The sequence below is a fragment of the Eptesicus fuscus genome, chromosome 10, assembly GCF_027574615.1.
Source record: "Eptesicus fuscus isolate TK198812 chromosome 10, DD_ASM_mEF_20220401, whole genome shotgun sequence".
Lineage (NCBI taxonomy): Eukaryota > Metazoa > Chordata > Mammalia > Chiroptera > Vespertilionidae > Eptesicus > Eptesicus fuscus.
The window spans coordinates 22224396-22236751 of NC_072482.1; the positions used below are offsets into that span (position 1 = coordinate 22224396).

General features: G+C 38.1%; 1 protein-coding gene across 1 annotated transcript in view; it reads left to right on the forward strand.

The window, feature by feature from the left end:
- The window catches only part of MLIP (muscular LMNA interacting protein), a 241872-nt gene that overhangs the window by 115754 nt on the left and 113762 nt on the right, over positions 1 to 12356 (forward strand). The window lies entirely within an intron of this gene.

Sequence of the window (12356 nt, forward strand, 5' to 3'; positions counted from 1 at the left end):
AATACTCTTAAAGAAAAAGATATTATAAAACCAAAATCTTATGATCATAAATCATCAAGGTATAAATATAAGCAGTAAATTTATAAGACATAAAAGATTATACAATTATACTGTGAATTGGCTGAGGAGAAAATGTAAAACCTTTAGTTGGAGTGGATTTCAGGAAACCCTACCTCTTCCTTTTGAACAATTCTTAGGAAGGTTGATAATGGGAGTTTCTTAGGAGAGAGTGCTTGGTGAGCTGGGTGCTTCAAGAGGCACACTGAAAACATGAGAAGCATCCAATGAGAAGACATCCGTTGGATTTTGGATATACTAGTAAACATGTTGCTTTTGAAATAGGAAAAGAGTAGTAAAGGGTACAGTAGGAAATAAAAGCGTATAAGGAAAGTAAGTTCCCTCCGTATGTCATATGGGAAATATGTACTGTAGTCCTGGAAGCCACCATGGTGGGACTGGCCTCAATAAAATGGGAAGAAGATCCCATCCTATAATTTGGCCACAAGATTGAATGATTTCTTTTAGGTGGACGGAAAGCCTTTGGTACAGTAGAAGACTAATGTCTGTGATGGCAAGAAAAAATATCAAGGAAAGAAAGGGAGGGATTTTGAAGGGGAAAATAGGAAGATTTTGCCATTGACTGTCTATTTGTTGTACTGAAATTATTAGATGACTTTAACAAAGTGTAGGTGGAATGTCAGGAATGCAGAGGCTGGCTTTGGAGTAAATAGTGAATGGAGAGTTGCCCTTGACAGTGAGCATGGGTGAGTACCAAGATGTTCTGTTTAGGATCGACCAGACCAGATATTTGCAAGCACCCCAAAGTAGTTGGGTGAACATTATTGATGAACTGGACTTTTGGTTGGACTTTTGGATCTATGCAAAACTGTAGAGTAGGTATCTTATTTTTGGTGCCACCCCATCTTTATTTCTGTGCTTTCACTGGCTTCCTGATGCTGTATTCATATCTCCATCAAGCATCCGGTATCCTGATGCTGCTTTTTGGTGATAGGAGACTCTTTCTGGGCTATCTCTACCCAGAATGACTGGACTGAAAAAAAAATTATTTCTTCTTGAAGTTTATTCTCAGCTAGTTATTGGAAATATTCTAATCACATAATTAAACATATTCTCAGTAAGTGGTGATAGGCTAAAATATTTTTTTTTTTAAACTCAGGAAAGATGATGGAATAACCAAGTCAGTAGAGGGTAGTTTGATGGGGCCCCTTTGAAAAAGAACATGCAGGTGTGATGATACCAGATATAAATAAAGAAATATATTCTTAATGAAACAATTTTTAAAATTTACTCTATTTTCCTAGTTGATATATTTCTTCCCAAATTGGTCATTTATTTTGTTTTCATGAGACTAAATATATAGAGGTCAAACTGGATGCTAAACACACACTTTGGAAACTTTTTGCCAGCATAGGTTACTTAGGAAGTTCATGTTATCAGAGTTCCAATGGAAAGGCAAAGCTCAACCTTATTCATTAGTTGTGACTGAAAATGATGGTAACCACTAATGGTGGAGTTTTGAATCCTGAAATGTTTGGGAATAGCCATTGTTCCTATTTCCATTCTCCTTAATAATTCATTTTAGTGATGAATAATAGGTCATCATGAAATAAAAAAAAAAGATGAATTAAAAATAAGAGGATTGTCACACACAAATTTAAACTAAAGAGAAAAGACCAGTGCATGAAAGAAGATACTCCAAAATAAGTTTAATGCAGTTAGAAGTAGAAGTTTAATGTAAAAAGTATAAAGACTATCCCATGATTGGATTACTTGATGTCAACAATAGCAGATTTTCAATCAGAAATGTGATTTTCTGTTCAACCTGGTGAAAATGAATCCATATAAAGGATTGTCTATAAATGAGCACTAGTAGTCATAAGTATTTATTAGGTTATTCCTAAAAAAATGTCTTTAGTTATTTGTTTGGAATTTAAGCTTTTCATAACCTAACCTAAATGTCATTTTCTACTCATATCTTGTACCTCTCTTCTTCAGTTCTCCCAAATTATCACCAAAGTTCACACTTCATACCTTTCCATCCCAGAGCTCTTGATGTCTCGGTGTGTAATGCTTCTTTCTTCCCCAGACCGAAAGTCATTTTGCGCCAGGCTACTTGACACTAGTTCAGCTCAAGTAGCACTTTTTCCTAGACATTCCCTTTGAAGGTGGGCTAGTTTTTCTTTTTCATCTCTGTCATTTTTTTTATAGTTTTGTAGCCTCTTCAATGCTTATACTAATTGAGTTTATCTTTCTTCCTCACTAGCCTGAGAATAACTTGAAGTCAAAGTCTGTCTCCTGTTTATTTCTGTATCCATAGCACAGAGTGTAGTGTCTTGAACATAGGTGAAGTTCAATAAGGTGTATGGAAAGAAAAATATTTGGAAGTTTACATCTTTGAAGTCTTTTTCTCAGATATTGACTCCTTTATGAAGTCTGCTTTAGTTCTTTCAGTGAAAGCAAACTCTCCCTCAATTTAATTCTGATAACTTTTTCCCCTGAAAATTTTTTATTACAATTATCCTATTACAGCATGTATTATAACTATGTAGATTTGTGCCTCATCTTCCCTAGCAGACTGTAAATTCTTTATAGGTAAAGACCCTGTTAAATCCATTTCTATTAAACATTTTGTTCCCTATAGTAGTTACTGTATTATATTGAACATAGTCAGTATAAATATTGGGTTGAGTTTATTTTTGTTTGAAGTATTTTTATTGTAGTGGCATGTAGAATTTCAATTGTAAAGTGTAAGTAAAAATGCTATATAAGTAGTTGAATTAAAATCCTCATAAATAAAATTCAGAAAAAAGTATTGTTTTTGAATGTTGGTGTAAAGATGTAAGGATTGTCTTACCTCAGGGTAGTATTAGCATTCAAAGGGAGGTGAATATACACATACAAACACAGAGTGATTTGTCTGAAAGACTTATGATAAAATCTGGATTTAGGCAATGATAGTGTGAATAAAAAGACAAACTTATGGGGTAGAGTAAATTGAATTGTTTTATGAGGAAAAAGTAACAATGCTTGAATTTATAACCAAGGAAATAGATGAATGTTGGCTTAACTGGGGAAAAAAATAACAGGTATTGGGAAGGGATAGGAAGAGGTAAGACGTTCAAGGGTAGCTTGAGATGCCTTGGAAGCATGGCATGATGATATCTAAAAAGAAAGTAGGAGTATGAATCTGGAACACAGGATAGAGCTGGGAGACTAGAGATATTTGCTGCATAAATTAAAACAATGAGAATGGATATATATATATATATATATATATATATATATATATATATATCAAGAAGACATAAGATACAAGTCAGGAAACAGTAAGATATAAAGAGCCTGTGGAAGTAGGGAAGCCACTGAAAGAGACTGAGAGGGCACCAAAGAAGTTGGAGAGAGGGGTTCAGGCAATGAAAGCTAAAGGGGCTTCCAACAAAAAAGAGTGGAATATGAACAAGGTCATATACCTAAATATGTAATACTTAGTTAAATTTATTGATTTTTTAAAGGTAGCTCAGTAATTTTTTTATAGAATTCAAATGAATCTGGTATCAGTCATATCACCTTGGGAAAGCAAGATAATAATAACATAACAATAAATAATACCTTTCTGACAATGTGACATAATTTGAGTACTAGGTTTATCAAGTATGAAGCGCAATAGTTCTCCAACTTTTATGCTGAGAGACCTCATGGAGAATGAAGCTTTCCTTTACAACATTGTACTTCCATATTTTCTAGCTGCCTTGCCAGATTTTTTAAATGTACATTAGCAAGTACTTTTGCCAAGTGGGACAGCCAGGTTAATATATGCTGCTGCTTGATTAGGGAAGAAGGGCAGGTTGGGAGATTCAAGAGGCCCTGATTAAAGCCGAAGAAAGGATCAAAGGCCTTTTGCTGACATAGCTGGATATGAAACATGAGAGCAACCTCTCTCCTCAGTATTAGCAGGACCAGAAGATGTGTAGGGATGAGGCCAGGGGTGTGAGGTCTGACCTGGCCACAGTCAATTTGAAATATGGGAGCCCTTTCACTCTTCAGGGTAAGCCCCTAGGCCTAGAGCCTTGTCTGCTATTACCTACTTGGAGCCACACCTCCTTTGTGCTTTCTCTTACTCTGGGAGAGGCAGGATGAGGTGCCCTAACATCTGACCAGTTCAGCCACAGAAGAGGCACTTGGTGCCTTTTATTAAAATATAAAATTTAATATAATATAAAATATAAATGTAATACAAGGAAAATATAAAACAAAGTTCCATAAAACAGGCCCTCAAAGCTTTTTAAACCTGGAAATTAGGAGGTTATTTGGTGACTTTAATGTGAATAGCATGAGTGGGGTGGTAGGGGCACAAATCAAGTTGAGAAATAGAAAGGTGATGAGGAAACGGACTTCCATGTGTTGGAGGGATGGTATGGGAAAATGAAAATGAGGCAGGCAACTGACTGGCCATGCTCTTCTGGGTGATTACTTGTAATCATAAACCTTAGCTTCCTCATTTGTAAAATGGGGTGGTGATATCAACTTTCCTTATGAAGATAAAATTAAATTATATATTTATTAATTTATATTTATACATGAAATGATCATAACAGTTTCTGGCCCAAGATAAGTTCTCAACAAATAATTTACTGTATTTTAGAAGTCTAAGAAGGTAGCATGTTTTGGGGTACAGAGTAAAGAACATGTGAGAAGAGATTTTATATATTGGTTCAAATGTAGCTTTGATGTAAGAAATTAGGAAAGACTTGGAAAATAAGATCAGAAGAACTGGTTGAGGTACAATAAAGGAGGTTTTTACATAAAATTATTGGAAATTTGGACATTAGATTTCCTGGATCCATGGAAATGGGATTACAATGAATTATTTGGACAGGGCATTAGACATAGAAATCTTCCTTATAACCCTGGGGCCTCAATATATTTGTGAGCCTCATTATGACCAAAAAATCGTCTTGCCTTCTGGCCCGAATCACCTAACACAATGCCTGGGACACTTGTAGGTGCTCTGATAAGTGAATAAATGAATAAATTATCCTCCTTTTCACATTACCCTGGGATATAAATAGGGACTAGACATTATATGAATTGTCTTAACCCATAACTGAGAAAAAACTGTCAGAGAGTATGAAAGAGAGCCTAGGATTCCTGCCTCATACTTTAGCTCTTGTTCCATAGTTTATTAAAATAAATCATCTATACATAGTTTTTGCTTTGGAGAGTGAAGACTGAAAAAAGCTGGTAGGTTAAACTTCCATGTTAGATTCTGTTAACTGCTGGGAGGACTAGCTTAGAATTACTGAAGTAGTTCCTGAAAAATGGCTTAATATCAAGATGCTGGGAAGTAATGTGCACCTGACTATCATCTGGATGACACTCTAGCTGCTATCTGGATGACACTCTGGTTTGCTCAAGTAGGTGAGCTCAGATTCTGGGGGGGGGCTCTCTTGGTCATATAATTGCCTTGAGGCAGTTGTGATAATGTAGAGGCCCTCATTCTTTTGTTATACACATTCCTAACCAAGTGATTTTTAAAACATATTTATTTTTGAATTAAAGTATAGTTGTTATACACTTATATTAGTTTTATGTGTATAATATAGTGATTAAATCTTATAATGTGATCACCACAGTCAAGTCTAGTAACCATCTGTCACTGTGCAAAATTTTCACCATAATATTTAATACTAGAGGCCCAGTGCATGAAAATCATGCACTCAGGGGGGGTCCCTCAGCCTGGCCTGTGCCCTCTCGCAGTCTGGGAGCCCTCAGGGGATGTCCAACTGATGGCTTAGTCCTGATTCTCAAGGGGAGTGGGCCTAAGCCGGCAGTCAGACATCCTTAGCACTGCTGCAGAGGCAGGAGAGGCTCCCGCCACTGCCGCTGCATTCACCAGCCATGAGGCCGGCTTCTGGCTGAGCAGCACTCTCCCTGTGGGAGTGCATTGACCATTAGGGGGAAGCTCCTGGATCAAGCGCCTGCCCCCTGGTGGTCAGTGTGTGTCATAGCAACTGGTTGTTCCGCTGTTTGGTCTATTTGCATATTAGCCTTTTATTATATAGGATATTTTCTTTTATCTTTAAATAAAGTCACCGGGTAGTGATTTTAATTTTTTTAACCACCTTTCTCTAGTGATCTTCCTACTGCCACCTTCCCATTTCCCTTCTTTTTAAAAATTTTTTATTTTTTTAAATTTAAATCTTTATTGTTCAGATTATTACAATTGTTTCTCCTTTTTTCCCCCCATATCTCCCCACCACCCGGTTCCCACCCCCCACTGCCCTTACCCCCCCCCCCCACTGTCCTTATCCATAGGTGTATGATTTTTGTCCAATCTCTTCCCGGACCCCCCACACAGACACCCCTTTCCCCCTGAGAATTATCAATCCACTCCCATTCTATGCCTCTGATTCTATTATGTTCACCAGTTTATTCTGTTCCTCAGATTTTTAATTCACTTGACTTTTAGAATCACTTGTTGATAGATATGTATTTGTTGTTCATAATTTTTATCTTCACTTTTTTCTTCTTTTTCCTATTTTTAAAGAATACCTTTCAGTATTTCATATAATACTGGTTTGGTGGTGATGAACTCCTTTAGCTTTTTCTTATCTGTGAAGCTCTTTATCTGCCCTTCAATTCTGAATGATAACTTTGCTGGGTAGAGTAGTCTTGGTTGTAGGTTCTTGCTATTCATCACTTTGAATATTTCTTGCCATTCCCGTCTGGCCTGCGTAGTTTCTGTTGAGAAATCAGCTGATAATCGTATGGGTGCTCCATTGTAGGTAACTAACTGTTTTTCTCTTGCTGCTTGTAAGATTCTCTCTTTGTCTTTTGCCCTTGGCATTTTAATTATGACGTGTCTTGGTGTGGTCCTCTTTGGATTCCTTTTCTTTGGGGTTCTGTGTGCTTCCTGGACTTGTAAGTCTATTTCTTTTATCAGGTGGGAGAAGTTTTCGGTCATTATTTCTTCAAATAGGTTTTCAGCGTCTTGCTCTCTCTCTTCTTCTGGCACCCCCATAATTCTGATGTTGGTACGCTTGAAGTTGTCCCAGAGGCTTCTTACACTATCTTCAACTTTCTGAATTCTCTTCTCTTCTTGCTTCTCTGGAGGAGTGTCCTTTGCCTCTTTGTATTCCAAATCTTTGACTTGATTCTTGCGTTCCTCTAGTCTGCTGTTGGGTCTCTGTATAATATTTTTTATTTCAGTCAGTGTATGTTTAATTTCTAGTTGGTCCTTTTTTATATCCTCGAGGGTCTCATTAAATTTATCGGCCTTTTCCATGAAATTCTTGAAAAATCTTATAACCATGGTTTTGAACTCTATGTCCATTCGTTTGTTCTCCTCCATTTCTTTTGTTTGGGTTCTGTTTCCTTGCCTCCTCATTTTCGCTGCTTCCCTGAGTTGGTTGGGTAGCTTTGTGTACTAGGTGTCCTATTGGTTCAATGGGTCAGCCTCCCAGTTACCTGAGGTGGACACTCTTGGTGTACCCCTTTGTGGACTGTGTGTACAGCCTTGTTGTAGTTAAGTCTTTTTTAAAAAAATATAGATATATTTTTTTATTGATTTCTTTACAGAGAGGAAGGGAGAGGGATAGAGAGCTAGAAACATCAGTGAGAGAGAAACATTGACCAGCTGCCTCCTGCACACCCCCTACCAGGGATGTGCCCGCAACCAATGTACATGCCCTTGACCCGAATCGAACCTGGGACCCTTCAGTCCGCAGACCGACGCTCTATCCACTGAGCCAAACCGTTTTCGGCTGTAGTTAAGTCTTGATTGTTGTTGGTATTACTGGGAGGAATTGACCTCCAGGCCAATTGGCTGTGAGGACCAGCTGTGTCTATAACAGAAGAATTGCTGTGCTGGAGACACAGTAGGGCTTTGGAGCTCACTGAGTCTGCCTCTTGAATGTGTCCCTTATGAGAGTGGTTGAAATCTGGTGTCGTCTCACACCGACCAATAGATACTCTAGTATCTGGATCTCCAATGGGGTGCAGTTCAGCTACTGTCTGAGGCCCCCCAGCAGGAGCTACAGCAAAAACTACAGTTTTCTCCTCTTTGCTTGGGTTGTGTTGGAGCAGTCTGACTGGAACTGCAGTTAATTTGGTTAAGCTGCCACAGAACAGGCCATTTATATGCAAAAGCCACTGTGTGGAGCCTGGGCGGGTTTGTAGAATGTGTGGGGCGGGATCTCAGGGTGGGGTGGGGTCTCTGGGTGTCACTAGGCTAGGGTGTGGCAAACGGCAATGGCTGCCGTCAGCCGTATCTGCCTTTCTGCATTTCCAAGTCCACGTGTCCCGCGCTCCAGTGCAGTAAACACTGATTGCTGGATGCACCTCTGCAAAAAAGACACTCTCACTTTCCGACCCAATGACCGCCAGTCCAGCTTCTCCCCGTAGGTGTCTGGGTCCCCCACGTGTCCCCAGAAACTGGATTTCAGAGTGATCATGAGCTTGTCTCTCTTCGGGTTGAAGAAAATCTGCGTGCCCAGTCGCCCGCCACCAGCCTGATTCGTGCGCCTCCGTACCTCAGCTTTTCATCATTTGTACTCCTTTCTCTTCTTAGTTGTAAATCTACCACTCAGCCAGCTTTCCCGTGGTTCTGGATGGTAGATGTTTTTTCATTTAGTTGTATTTTTGAAATTGTTGTGCGAGGCGGCAGTTTAGTTGTTTAACTTTGCCACCATCTTGGTTCCTCCGCCCATTTCCCTTCTTGCTTGGAGTAAGGATATGATTCTGTCCTCTTAATCTTTTTGTCACTGTCTATGGTGAGTGAGATTGGACACACTTAGGAGAATTTTTCTGATTCTGTTGGAGGCCCCAGGCTCTGCTCTAATGCTGGTGGAATCCCTGTGATCCCTGCCTGATGGTCTGTTGCTTCCTCTGGATGAAACATCATTTGTATCATTAGCTCAAAGGATAGAGGAAGTACATTTATGGGAAATCAGTTTGCTTTGACATTTCCAGCAGAAAGATGATGGAGCCTTTAAAAGGAGGGTCTCCTGACTTGATATCAGAACTCAAATTTTTTTTTCCTCGCTGTTAAGGTAAGACTGAATTGGCCATCAGAGTCACTGTTTTCTCTGTTCCTCACCCAACCTCACTGTCTGGAGTCTGTAGCAGAGTTAGAGGGGACAATCTCTGAAGGAGGTGATGAGGCCTTCTTTAAGGAGACACTATGTCCCTGCTGTATGTACTTTTGTTCTTACATTTACAGGATACTTCTTCATTCTTGCAGGAAGGCAATATGCCATGCACTAGACACTAAGGGGATAAACTTTAAAAGGCGTAGCACCTACCTTCTAGGAACTTGAAAACAGATGCACCTGAATACAATGACAATGAAAGGTAACACATTCAAGGAACAATGGGAAGTACAGGGGAGGACACCTAAATCAGCCTCAAACCTCAGGAAAGGTTCACATTGGATGAGCTAAAGTGTAAAGATTAAGTACATGTTTTCTGGGCAAACAAGCAGTGCTTAGGCATTTCTAGGAATCAGCAGAGAAGTTCCAACATGTAAGAGGCTGAAAGAAGAGAAAGTCCGATGAAACAGTTGCCACAGATAAAGCAGTTTTGAAAAGGAGGGAGAGATGGGAAGTGTCAGATTCTAGAGAGAAATCAGAAAAGATAAGGGATCCAAGTGCCTGTTGGGTTTAGAAAACGATAAATCATTGTAGACAATGGTGATAACAGCCTGTGGAAGAGAGGGGTGGGAGGACTGTTAAGAAGCCAGTGGAAAGTGTATTAGTTTTCCATGGCTGCATAACAGATCTCCATAAATTTAGTGGCTTAAAAACGTTTATTCTGTTTATTTGCTCTGCTATTTTGATCTCTAACCTTTTGATTCATTTTTTAAAAACTCACTTGATTAGGTCATACCCACACAGGATAATCTCCTGTTTGATTAACTCCAAGTCACCTGATGAGGGAGTTTAATTACATCTACAAAATTCCTTTCCCTTTGCCAGGTTCTATTAATTGATAATCTCCTGTTTGATTAACTCCAAGTCACCTGATGAGGGAGTTTAATTACATCTACAAAATTCCTTTCCCTTTGCCAGGTTCTATTAATTAGAAGCAAGTCACAGCTTCCACCCATACTCGAGGAGGGGATTATACAAGAGTGGGATTCTGGGAAGTCACTTTAGGGTGTGCTGGCCATGAAAAGGAAATCAATGCAGTGATTGTATGGTAAAGATGTAACTGTCAAGAGAACAACATGGACCTGTAACTACAGGAAAGACAGGATCCACAAAGATCTTAGTGTATGTATATGCATACATTTCTAATTAGCTTTTACTACTTAAAAAACCATTTAGCTCAGAAATCTGCCGGTCAACAATTTGGCAAGGTTCAGCCAGGTGCTTCCACAGGACTGGATCCTTGTTTTGGTTCACTTATGTGTCTGTGATTGGCTTCTGGATTGGTTTGTAGATGTTAAACTGTCTGGTGGCTTGTTAGTTGAGATGTGGCATTGTATTTTCCAGCAGACTAGCTGGACTCATTCACATTATGGCAATGTTCTGCACTCAGCAAGCCAGTAAGCTCCAATGCACACTGTTTTTCTAGCCACTGCTTCTTATATCACATTTGCTAATGATCTACTGGCCAAAACAAATTATATGGCCAGTTGAGCTAACAGGGCGAACAAAAGGAGTTTCCCATTTTAATGAAAAGACTAGAGAATGGTGAAATTTTTTTCTAGTCCACTAGATAATATTTATTATGATGTTTTAAATATTAGAAAAATTCTGCTTTATATTTATGTTAAGATGAGAGAGCTAGTAAAAAAAAAAAAAAGGATGAATATATAGCCTATGAGGATAACTGATTAAATGTGATCCCTAAGAAGACAGGTTCTTCTGTGACTCAGACTACATAGAGAAAATTAACCTTTAAAAAGTGAAAAGTCATAATTTTTTCTAGAATAAATAAAAGAAAATGAGGATAGATCGAGAAAATTGGATTTTCCTGGTAATCTCAGTTTTCCTTGGAGAAAAGGAATCTAAGTTGTTGAGTATAGTGAGAGAATGGTGGGAAAAGGGTTCATGGTGAGGGTTGACTTTTTGGAAGATCTGTTGTTCAGAACAGGAGGGAAAGCTGATGACAGCAGAACATTGCAAGTATCCTCTGCTATTGAGATTATGTGAATATATTCCAGGATTCAGGAGAGTCTTTCTAGGAAAAGAGAGTTGTGAGAATGACTCTGGAGGAGGTGTGTGGTAAGGGGGCTCGAATAATCAGAGGAAGGTTTGGGATTGGAGTACATAGTCAGGGGTAGCTCTGAGAGGTGTTTGAAGCAAAGAACTCTACAAAGATCAGGTTAGCAATAAATAAATAGTGGAGAAGAAGGAGAACAAGTTTGAGGGAGAAGGAATTAGAGCAACAGTAACAAACCTAGTAACAAGCAGCACAAGGAGTTATTGATGGGAGAGAATGAAAGGATGAAAATAATTTATAGACCTCATTAGAGAAATAAGGGATTTACAGGGAAGAGGTAAAATAAAAGCTGGGCAACTCACTGAGAATTTGACAGGTATCCATTCTTTCTGCATAAAATCATGTCTTTAGCTCCTCTTTAAAAAAAAAAACAACTTATTGATGAGAGGAACTCAGGACAATGAGTATTTTTCATTAAAAAAATGCATTCTTCACTCCTTGAAATTTTAAAGAACCATGGTGCAACATCAGAGTATATTTACAAATTAGAAATGTATGTATTATAAATACTAATATACAGAATATAAAAATATGTAGATTATTATAAACAATAAACATTCTTAGATTTTTTTCAGAGTTTTTCTTTTAGAAGTTCTTCATAATGTACTATTAAAAAGTACAATAAAACTTTGAGTTACTTATATTAGCTGAAAATATGACTTCATGTAGTAGAAAATTTGGTAATTAGAATCCACATTCTTGAAAAATTTTGTTAGAACAATATTTTCCTTTGAATGAGATACTCAAAATTATGTCCCTATGATTATATCATGAAATTTTGATGAATAATCAGGATAAATTAATGAGTTTGTCATATAAATTGAAGTTATTTGGAAACATGACTGAAAAGATAATTGGATTTTGGGATTCTATTACTAATTTATAAAATTTTTTACTAAAAGCTGTGGCACAACATGAAAAGGCACCCTACCAGGTCTTGAAATGTTTTCATTCCTTCTGTGAGGAGACCATCATTGGAAACAATAAGAGAAGAATTTCATTTATGGTTAATCACAGGAAACAGTTCTACAATCACTAAGGGAATTTTTAAGCTTTCTTTCTCAATTTATCTGCTTGATGTTTTCAATTATCCCGTATTTACAGATATT